Source organism: Microtus ochrogaster, chromosome 19 (assembly GCF_000317375.1).
Source record: "Microtus ochrogaster isolate Prairie Vole_2 chromosome 19, MicOch1.0, whole genome shotgun sequence".
NCBI classification, from domain to species: Eukaryota; Metazoa; Chordata; class Mammalia; order Rodentia; family Cricetidae; genus Microtus; species Microtus ochrogaster.
In genome coordinates this window covers 54,640,115-54,651,968 of record NC_022021.1, presented here as the reverse complement: position 1 = coordinate 54,651,968, position 11,854 = coordinate 54,640,115, and the positions used below count along the sequence as shown (strand labels likewise).

The 11,854-nt window shown below is 45.8% G+C and overlaps 1 protein-coding gene across 2 annotated transcripts in view; it reads right to left on the bottom strand.

Moving 5' to 3' along the window:
- Window positions 1-11,834, bottom strand: part of Elovl7 (ELOVL fatty acid elongase 7) — a 72,021-nt gene extending 60,187 nt beyond the window's left edge. The window contains exon 1 of one of the 2 annotated variants that reach the window (XM_005356773.3): window positions 11,791-11,834. The gene's annotated coding sequence lies outside the window, so the exon portion shown is untranslated. Of the gene's footprint in view, window positions 1-3,075; window positions 3,147-11,790 lie in introns of those variants that run through there. The other variant, XM_026783798.1, reaches the window with a different exon arrangement.
- Window positions 11,835-11,854: the final 20 nt, after the last annotated feature.

The window sequence follows — 11,854 nt, the reverse complement described above, 5'->3', positions numbered from 1 at the left end:
TATTCAGGAAATAATCTGATTTTACTGATTACCTGGAAGTACAGATTTGTTTTCATTAGAATTATAGAAAAACACATATCATAAATCTGGCTTTTTTAAATACTCACTAGGAAATATATTTATGAAAACATGAGCCGAGAGGTTTACGAAATTATCTGTGAGAAGCAGAGAGTTGTAGCCATCCCCTACACTCTAGTTTGTGTGCTGGCCAATCTCATATCAGCTTGGCACACAAACTAGAGTCATCTGAAAGGAGGGAACTATTACTGAGACAATGTCCCATGACAGCCAGCTGTAGAGCATTTATTAAATTAGTGATTGATGGGGGAAGATCCAGCTCATTGTGCATGGCGCCATCCCCGGGCTGGTGGTTCTCGATTCTGTTAACAGGCAGGTTGAACAAGCCATGTGGAGCAAGCCAGTATGCAGCACCCCTCCGTGACTTCTGCATCTGTTCTCCAGGATCCTTCCCTGCTTAAGTTCCTGTCCTGACTTCCTTTGCTGATGAACAGCAATATGCAAGTGAGAGCCAAATAAACCCCTTCCTCCCCAACTCATCTTTTGGTCATGGTAGTTCATCATGGCAATAGAAACCCTAACTGAGACACCCAGCTATGCTGGAAAGGATGGACCTAGGCTTAGGGAAGGCTGCTGAGACTGTAGTCTTGGACTGGCAAGGCAGCCTTATTGATGTATCCAACTGAGTGCATATAATGGGCCCTCTGGGAGCAGATGGTGCCGAGGAGCCAGGTGTTTCTGGGAATGTGTTACTCGATATCTAACACGAGGTGCATCTGAAGCTTGGCTTTGGCAGCATCATGGTTGACTACTAATATATGGCTATATTTTTATCCTCTCCCATGTTTATTTTGGATCAGTAGAGAGATGGGGGAGGGGAAATTTCCCTCTATCATCCTTGAGTCAGGAAAAACAGCTAGCGTGTATGTAACCATATTTTTAGTGCATGCGTAGTATATGTACTCGTGCTTGTATAGGTACAGGTACATTTGTATGTGTGTGTGTGTGTGTGTGTGTGTGTGTGTGTGTGTGTGTTTGTGCGCGCGCGCGCATGCGCACACACGCGCGCGTGTGTCGGGGGAAGGGAGATCAACATCAGAAATCATCCTTGACCACTCTCCACTCTATCTTTTGAGAAGGAGTTTCTTGCTGAGCCAGTAGCACATTGCTAGGACTAGGCTGCCCGTCTCTTTGTCCCCAAGAGTGTCTTCTCCATCTCCGTGTAGCTCTTCCCTTTGAGCAGAGTTGGTTGTCATTTTCTATGAGGCACCGCTGAGAGGCCTTGCCGTCCTTGCCAATACGCTCAACCCAAGGCTGCCAAGACTCCCCAAAACTGTAAGGGTCACGGAGGAAGGGACTTCTCTCTACTCTTTGATTTAACAAATTTGATAACTGCTATGTGCCAAGCATCCTTCTTGACACTGGGATTAGATTAAGTTCCCATTTTCAAGGAACTTACGGTCTTGTGGGAAGACAAGCAAAGATAAATACACACATAAATAAGAGCCACAGAGGCGAAAGTTAGGAAGGAAGGGAATCACGTTTGTAATGTGACAGGGTACGGAGGACAGAGGTCCACAAGAGATGAGGGTAGTCAGATGGAGGGACTGGAGAGTTATGGGGGCTGAGCGGTCTGGCGGGAGACAAGGACAAAGACACAAGCCAGGGTGGCAGGAATGAACCCTGTCAGGAGAGCGGAGGCAGAGTACAGAGAGAATACAGGGAGAGTAAAGCTTGCTGCTACTGAGACGGGAGGTGGGGTCTTCCCGCAGTAAGGAGAGTGATGTGTGATGTCACAGAGATGGGGAGGTGGGGTCTTCCCACAGTAGGGAGGGGCTTAGCTTTCTGTCTATGTGCCAGAGGAAAGCATCAGAGGCTGTTAGTTTAAAGTGTGGATTTTTTTTCACTTCTTTAAATATAGACATATAACTAAAATTCACCATCTTCACCGTCCTTAAATGCACAAGTACTGAATTCCTTCGTGCTGGTTTGCCCTGCCATCATCACCGCCATCTATCTCCAGAACTGTCTTGAGAAACCAAAACTCATGTCATAAGCTTTTAAGCACCACAGCCACATGATCTCACTTAGGCTTTTAAAAATTAATTTTGTTTCTTGGCAGAGAAGGCAGTAGGATTTATAACTTATTGCAACGGGTGGATCCAGCATATAATTTGTGGACAGAGCTAACATGAATGCTGCTAATTTGAACGTGGAAACAAGATAATGAGAACTCGTGGCTGCCTCTAGGTTTTCACATGCCCAGCAACTTGCATATAACAAGTCAATATGAAAGTAATGTTTCAAGAGTAGAAGCATTAGTCAGGTTTGGTGACTCAGGCCTGCAATCCACCAAAATCTGAGGAGCAGAGACTTAGGGTTTGAGGTCAACTGAGGATACGTACAAGATCCTATCTCCCCTCAAAAGGAAAAAAATCCAAACTATTTTTAAGTAAAAATTTTTTTCTTAGTGAATTAGGGTGATGGGGGGGGTGGAATCCACCTTCAAATCATACCTAGAGTGGAAGGGTCTGGTTGGAGATGAAAACGGTGAGATGGAGTTGAGGAAAAGATGGGAAATCACCAAAACAAAGTATGTATAAAAATGTCATGAAGACATTTGTTAACTGGTAAGCAGAATTTTAAAATTAAATCCCCCTCTGCAATGAATGAGTAAATAAGAACTCTCTCTCTCTCTCTCTCTCTCTCTCTCTGTCTCATACACACATGCACCTGCACACGCATGCGCACGCACACACACAACTATCATGATGCAAGACTGGCAGTCCTTGACATGGATAAGGTTGATGTAGGTGGCTTACAAATGCCTGATTGCAACACTAACATTAAAGCTAATCCTTTCACAGTCACGTAGGTTTTACTTAATATTTTACATATATTATTTCCTGACTCTCTTAAATCAACAGCGTGGGGTATTGCTGGACACCGTCTCAGAGATCACATTATGTACAAATCCTGTGTGTTCTAGTGTGTCTCTGGGCCCTCCAAAGCTATCTACTGACCAACATCAAATTTGGGAGACTCTACAGTACTTACTGCTAGAGTTTTGGAGCTAATTAACCCAGTCTTGAGGCATTTGGAGAAATTCTTTCAAAGAGTTCACCTTTGTTGACACCCGTAAGAGAATTATCACTTCATCAATGCCCTATGTAAATTTCCAAGAACCGCTACTCATTTGAAGAACGTCTTTGCATCTTCAGTGAATCTGATGAAGGATATCATCTAAAACAAGTCAAGTTCTCTTTATAGGACCTACTTACAAATCTCAGTTTCCCATGGTTGGGGTGGCTGGGAAATAGTACCTTACAGTTTCTGCTTAAAACAACCAGCACCCCAATCATTTGAATAGCAGCACCTTCCTCAACATGAGCGCCCATTTACTGCTCCAGCGATCACTAGCACATGACCTAAATTGACCTTCCTTCTATGCTGGGGTCATGGTGTGATTATAGATACTGCTTTTTTAAAGAAAATAGAACGTGAATTATGCAGTGATAAGCAAACTATAATCTTCCTATCCATAAATTATGAGATATAGCCCCCAACATTTGTTTTCTAGATATCAGAAAACAGACGCTCAGGTATATGTAGTAAGTGATAGAATATATAGTTTTCAGAGTATTTTTATTCTAGACCACGGTCGGCCACCCACCACTCAGGAGACCTTGGGGAAAATCCTTTAAATTTCTTGGAGTCCTAGACTCTTAGTTTCTAGGATTAAGGGCACAGATTAGGACTGGAGGTGTAGCTCAGCAGGTAGAGCACCTATTCACCATGTATAAAGCAGCATTTAACAGGCTGCGGAGGCACAAGCCAAGGTTCCAAGCCATCTTTGACTACACGGAGATTTTGAGGATAGTCTGGGTTACATGAGACCCTGTCTTCAAAACAAAATGATACAACAACAACAATAACAAAAAACCCGACAGCTGTGACGTGCCTTTGCCTGTTGTGGATGAGTTAGTCGACAACTCCCCCTTGTTCTTCCTGTCAGCTGATAAAATGAGGTGAAATCAGTGTTGAAGTTGAACAGATATTTTTAGGGAACACACAGTAGCTAACACTATTAAGCCTCACTCCTACCAATCTCACAAATATGACCTCCAACAAGACACTCGGACAGTCACTCAAAGGGACAACCTCAAGCACTAAGGTCAGAGGTTGTGGAAAGGAAGAGCACTGTGAGAGGAAGAGAAGGCCCCTGGCTTGCACTAGATCCCAAAGCTGCACATTTTCCTTTAACACGTCCAGCTGTGATTCATGGGAGCCTCAGACTCAGTAGTCACCGCTCCACCTTAGCGACAATGGAGGGAAGCATAGCCCCGCCTCGTCCACATTCCACAGGAAAGTCTGTAGGAGTAAGAAATGTCACCTGTGGAGTGGAGTTGGGAAATTTAAGAACAACACCAAAGATAATTCAGTGTAAGGGCACACTCGGAGTCAGCGTCACGGAGAAAACGGACCATAAGTTAGAAAAGCACTTGGGCTCCACCCTGAAGAAAGAGACTCTTCTCCCAGCTAACTAGACCTGTGGCCTTGGGAGCCTGACAGAGTCGGTGCTCAGTAAGTGTTATTGTAATATGTACTTTTTTATTCTTATTTTATAACTTGGATTTTGTTCACTAACCTCTTAAAGCCTTAGGAAAAGTGGCTGTGCTTCCTTCCATATTATCTGGAACTAGAAGAAGTGATATCTTACCCTTTCAACTTATCACAATAGTAGCACTTGGCAATTATCAGGTGACACACAGCTGTGATGCCCTTTATCAGGTCATCGAGACTGTGTTTCTGCTCTCCATGCTCCTGTAGGTGACTTATGGCAGATAGAACACAGCCCAAAGTTCTACGTATTGGCTCGCATTATTAAAAGTGGATTTAAATGCCATATGGATGCCAAAAGGCCGATTAAGAATAAGAAGTACAAGCTGATTGTATACCATCAAGATGGGAAGCTGTGAGCGAAGATTGCACATGCGCTGGTGGATTCCAATGGCAAGGTTCCCTTGTCTTTACTGCTGCAGGCAAGCGGATGGAGCAGCTCCAGAGTCGACAGTTCTTACCACTTCCTACAGTGTGGCATGAATAACTACAGAAAGCAGCAGTTCAACTGCTTCTGCCCAACTATTATTATTGTTCATTATTAATTTATTATTATTATTATTATTATGGCTGTTGTTGCTGTTGTCAGGGTGACTACTTTACAACTTTTATTATAACATAAATATTTTCCTGACCATAAACTATATACATTTGTACAACTTCCCTATTTTCTTTTAAAACATCCCCAAGACCTTCCTTCAGGATGAGTTGCTGAGTAACATTTTTCTGGTATAAGTCATACCCAGACTTTGCTTTCTCCAATTTCCAGTTTTCATTTTCTAAGTAGAACCAAAATGCTAGAACAACACAATGCTCGTAAGGCAAGCACAGGATATTAGCTCTCAAGTCCTTTTGTTTGTTGTTTCCTCTACAGTTTTCCTTTCTGATCTCTTACGGTTTTCCTGACCACGTTTTTAGGCGCTCACTTTTGTGGGGATTTTCCAAAGAATTCAATTTGCCTTTCGCCAAAACAATAATACTCTTTCCTGCTGAACTTAAGCTCTATCCGTTGCACACACTCACTTATATTATCCATCGCAACCACAAGTGTATCTGGAACCAAAGGGTTTACAATAAATATATACTTCTGTTGAGCAAACAGTCCAGCAGCCAGACCGGTACATGTTACTGGGAGAGTGTTCCTGAGTCTCGGGCACTGCCCAGTCTGTGAAAGGAGGTCCTGTAGTCCGATCAGATTAACATGTTAGAGTCTCAATAAACTGCTTTGTTTTTCTGAGGGGAAGACCACAGGCAAGTTGGCAACATCCAACCATTTTTTTACCTATAGGAATGACAATTGGACATGAGCAACCTAACATTAAAAAGTAAAAAACACTAACTATATTTAATGTTAAATGGTTTACCCATCCCTCATATTTTTTCCTTTGAAAGTAAACATTGGCTCTTGCACCTTGGTTTAAAACACTCTGTACATGCGCACCCCAAGCTTTTGAAAACTCAGCACTTGGACTCCAGATTCCTAGGAACATCAGTCACTCTGGTTGCCTTCCCTCAGGTTACCGCCGCACCTGCTAGAGTTTCGGGTAAGAGGGTGAAGGGCGATGCCAACCTCGTGTGCTAACCGGATAATAAGCCGCAGGATTTGAATACATAGTGAACACTAGGGGCAGTAGTAAATCTTTCAGACCTAAATCTTTTGGGGCCACAAGACCCTGGCCTCCATTGTCTATTCAAAAAACACACAAGAAAATGGGTAAGAAGAGGGACAGAGAAGACCCGGATAAGCCAAAGGGAAGTCATGCTTAAGGAACAAGCACCCTTTCTTTTCCGATCTGTGCTTATCACGTCGTTTAATTCTAAAAGCACCAAGCAAATTACAATGGCATTTGAGATGGGAAGAAAAGGGAACTGAAGAACGTTCTGAGCTACTGAAGCCGCTCTGTTGCTGGGTCATGCCTTCCTGCCATTGACCTGAAAGTCTACCCTGCATTATTTTTAGGATCGCCCTACTCCTTGTCAAAATGATAGTATCATCCTCCCACATCGCTTCCTATATCAACGCAGCAGAGCTGCTGTGCAGCGTGGGAAGAATTGAATGTGTAGATGGACTTGGGTTCAAACCCTTGCTGCAAGCTTCTCCTAATGTCACCGCAACCTTCCTGCTCTCCTCCTGCTGTGCCCGTGGGCAACACGAGGACCCTGTGTAGACCTTGCTGGCTTAAGAAGGCTTGTGAGAGAACGAACATGAAGTGTTTCTCTGCAGCTAAAACCAATGCCTGAAAAACGACCAAAATTTGCACCTCGTAATTGTCTATAGGGATTTCTAATTTAGACGCGTTTCTAATTTAAATTTAAATTTGAGCATCCTGTAGGCACCGAAGTACAAAGGATGCTCATACTCTCCATTTTCTATGCCGAAATCTATACGCAAGCTGAATGTTAGCCAGGCAGGGAATATAAACAATGAAGACAGTTGCCCTGTCCAAATCAGATAGGAAATGAGACAGAACCTGAATAGGAGCGGTTCACAATGCCAAAGTGTCAAACGCCAGATGGCTGAGTTATAAACACAGTCTTCACAGGTCCTTCCCCTTACCTGCTTCCAGAACCACCCCACCACCACCCCCAACTATAGGATAAAATAAAAGAATATTCAGTAGGTCAAAATGAGGTTTCAGTAAACCTTGCCCCTGCTGGCCTAGACAACCTCTTCTCAGGCCTTCTTTTGTAGCTATGCAAAAGTATTCCCAGTGGATAACACTGAGAAAGACAACCCATATCAGCCTCTGGTTTACAAGCATGAACAACAACAACAACACACACACACACACACACACACACACACACACACACACACACACACACACACACTTTCCAGTTCTTAGAACTGCATTTTCTTTCCCTGGATCTCACGTCCCATACACCACCCATTTCTCCATTGCCCAACTCCTCTTCTCTGCAATCCCGAGAGCTATCAGTCGGTCTCCGTTTGCCCTGCCCTACCCCATCTGTGTGCGACAGCAGTTTACTATACTGTCCCACTAACCCACACCACCCTGGGCAGGCTTCTACACCTGGCCAGCCACTCTGTCTGACAGGAAGGCAAATGTTTTCTCAGTCCATAACTTGTGAAACACCACAGCTTTGACCAGGTTTGGCATTGTGCCTTACATTAAAAGGAACAAGTCTGTGTTGTGTTATTTCTGACCATGTTGTTGTACTATTTTTTTTGTGGGGGGGATTGGTTTTTGTTTTTCGAGACAGGGTTTTTCTGTAGCTTCAGAGCCTGTCCTTGAACTCGCTTTGTAGACCAGGCTGGCCTTGAACTCACGGAGATCCGCCTGCCTCGGCTTCCCAAGTGCTGGGATTAAAGGCGTGCACCTCTACCTTCCCACTTTAGTTTATCATACAAGTGCTAGGGAGATGCTTGGTGGGTAAAGAAAACACTTGCAGTGCAGTGTGAGGACCTGAGTTTGAATCCCCACAACACACGTGGAAGCCGTGTGCGCCCATCTTCAATCTTGCTTCTTCTCTCCCCGCTCCCCTTCTGCTTTCGTGTCACATGTATTTCCTTACCCTCTCTTTCGGCTCCCTTCCTGCCCTCCTCATGGCCTACCATGATGATCATAAACATGTCTATATGGAAGCATCTCTGTGGATGCTGATTTGGAATTTCAGTTACATGCCCAGGAATGGTATAGCTGGATCATATGCTAGTATTTTTTTTTTTTAGAATTTTTAAGGACCTCTAGACTGACTTCCCGTATACCAGCTTTTACATTCCCTCAACCAGTGTACCCCTCAATCTGTGTTCCCCTTTCAAAACCCTCACGGGCATCTGGTGTTCTTTGTGGAACCCTATCATTCCCATAATACTCAAGCCCTGTATGTGGCGGTACACCTCCTCCTACCATTTCTAAAAAGGCTACTTCCCATAGGCCAGTGTGTTAGTTAACACGTGCTTTTAATCAGTCTGTATCAGTTATGAGAAAGAGTTGGAAATTTCATTTCTCTAAACGTTCCCCCCCAAAAAAACTGTTTTCTTGAACAGGGTCCCATGTAGCCCAGGCCGAACTCCAGCTCATTGTGATGCTAAAGATAATATTGAGCTTCTGATTCACCTGCCTCCACCTACCAAAAGCTGGGCATACAGGTGTGTGTCACCGTTGCTGTCTCTAGACGATCTGCCTTTTATCTGCCAAATTTGTAGACGTTTTTAACTTTTCAATAAGTTTGAAGTACTCCACCCTGAACGAGTCACATAAACACGTGTAAGAAATGCTCCCCTCTAAAGATCAGCTTATGGTACATTCCATAGCATATGATATGAATCATTAAATTCCAGGCTGTTTCTCAATTTGATCTGCTAGCATATTTACAGTGGCCCTAAATAGCATCGTCCTTCTCTATCTTAAAATGGATGTTGGCACAAGAGGTACAGTGTAGAAAGTCAACAATTGAATGAGGGAAAAAATCCTACTTCTTGAACTTTCCCCTTGTCTCCGGGTGTCACCATTCTCATCTCAAGGTGCCATGGCTTTGGGGGTACCTTTCAGTCTTTTCTCCTCACCTCAACACACCCAATCCTTTGTTGGCCTGGCCTCTCCAGATTCGTTCAGACCCATATGTCTTGTGAAAAGATTCCTGTTTGTCCTGACTGCAGTCTCCTGTGTTCTGACAGAATAAGACCTTCTACTTCTAAATATAGCCCCTGCTCACCTGCTCACTGATGTTTGGTGTGCTTTTATGCATGTGCTGTATTTCCAATTTAAAAAAAGATTATTTTAAGAAAGCTTACTGTTGCTTCCCATTTTGTTTTGAAATCATTGTCCCCATATGATTGGCTCCTACATCACACCAGGAGATGCTGTGATCAGTGAGGATGACTGGGTATCTCAGTGTGGCAATACACGCTTACCAAGGCAGAATTATGAGTGCCCTGTAAGACTGGCTTAATTTCTACTATCACCGAGGCTACTGTACCAGTGCTACCTTAGTTCATTGTATTCTACAAACATCTATTAAGCAACTGCTAGACATAGGTCTGACAATGGAATGTCTTAAGTTGCTAGGGATCTCCTCACAGAAAGCAAACACACTCACAAAAGAAGACAAGCAAGAGTTGAAATGCGTATTGACTGCGGACTGTGGCCCAGTTAGTAGAATGCTGATCTAGCTTGCATAAAGCCCTGGGTTCCCTCTCCAACACGGACTTATTATACTGGCAGTGTTGACACATTCCTACACAATCACAGCAATTTAGAGGTAGGGGCAGGAGGATCCGAAGTTCAAGGTCATCCTCTGCTACTTAGTGAGTTTCAGGCCAGCCTGGAAAACGTGAGACCTTAGTTCAAAACCAATAAGAGAGAAGAACTGTATGACAAGCGACCACTGTGTGTGCACAGCAGGAAGAGGGGGGCTGGTGAAGAGTAGATGGGGTGGGGAGCAGGCTGAGAATGATGAAGGCAAGAGGAGATCACAGGAAAACTGGAAAAAAGATTCCATGCTTGGGACTGGGGTAGTAGCAGGAGACAGACGCCTTGGTGACCAGGTTGTGTCGGAAATCGTTTTCTACAGAAGCTTTGGGAAGACACGGAGCACATAAAGGGAGTATTAGAATGTGTCCTCACAGATATCAGACTAAAATAAAGACACGGGGCCACGAAGTTTGAGTCGAAGTTAAGTAGACTTGAAAACTAAGTTACGTGAAATCAACCTGTCAATCAATCTACTTATCTCTCTTTTAAAGAGAGGGTTGAGCATGTGGCTCAGCCTAGAGTTAAAACTTCACATGCGCAGGGCCCGCTGTCGTTCGCACCCAGTAGCAGAGAAACAAGAAGAGGGATCAAGAGACCATGACACCAGTTTTAGCTATTACAGTAAGACAAACAAGAAAAATGGACAAAAGATTGAGAGTCTGGACCCTGATGCTTGAACCTGCACAGTGAAACTAAAAACTAAAAGCGAAGAGAACTCCTGGGCTCATCAGACTAGCAGCCAGGAGCTCCTGACTGGCTGGAGGCCAAACCCTGAACTGGAAACAGTATCTACTTAACAGGTTTGTGGAAGGGTGACAGCATCAAGTATTTAGCGCCAGGGACCCGAGCACTGGATAAACATTTGCTATGGGATAGGGAGCAGGGATTTTTTTAAACTAGTCTTCGATGACCTTGGGGGGGAGGGGGAGAATAATTTCTGCCTGAGGATAAGATACAAATTAGGAGAATAAGCAAGCAGGGAGTACGAAAGTGGCGGCACTCACTAAACAGAGGATGGCTTTTATGCAAGAAACTCAAAGCAGGAGAGATGTGAAATAAAGGATCACCTGGGAGCTCAGGGCTGAATGAAAAGGCTTTTGAAGGGGGCTGTTTTAGGGACAGGAGGGGACTCAATAGACAATCGCCGATCGCTAAAAGCATTCCCCGTGGATATGGGGCTTGTATGCCGACTGCGTCCGGACCTGGGTGCCCAGCGAACCCTACCTCTCCCGCCCCCGAGTTCCCCAGGTTGTCCCAAAAGGCGGTCCTCCGCATCCGGTAAATTGGAATCAGCGAAGGCTGATAAGAAGGAAAGGCCCACTTCCCACCGACACTCAGGCGATAAATGACAGGCTTTGGCACTCCGTCTCCAGAGCGACCTGTTCCACAGCTGTGAACTCATCCTCCCTCCCTGCCCGCAGCAGCCATCCCAGGACGGGATGCTGCTCCCGAAGCCGAAGAGGCAGCGCCCCGAGCTCCCGCGGGCAGGCGGGACGCACACAAGAAGCAGGAAGAAGGGATCACTGCTTTGGGAAGAGGCGCCTGGAAGGCGAGGTCCCGGGGCAGGGAAAGTGACCTCCCCGGTCCAAGGTCGAGTACGGTCTTCCCTCCCTGAGTCCCACCCGTAGCACGTCTGCGCCCCCCGCGCCCCAGGGACCACGACCTTCCCTGGTGGTGCGGGCCGGCAGAGCTCCGGGAGGCGCAGGTGAGCGCAGCGCGCAGGACTGGCGGGCAACCTCGGCCGGAGGGAGGGAGGGAGGCCCTGCCCAGCCCCGTGCGGCCCCCCGCTCTCCGCGGCTGCCCTCCCGCACTGCCCCCGGCTCTGGCCCCTCGGCTCGCACGCCCTTCCCCAGCCGCCCTCCGTTCCACCCCCCTCTCCCCGAGAACTTTGCCCCAGCCCGAGGAAATCGAAGCCCCGCAGCCCCTCACTCACCGCGCCGGGAGGCGAGCAGCGCGCGCGGGAGGGAGGGCGGCGGCGGGCGGCGCGAGCAAGGCTC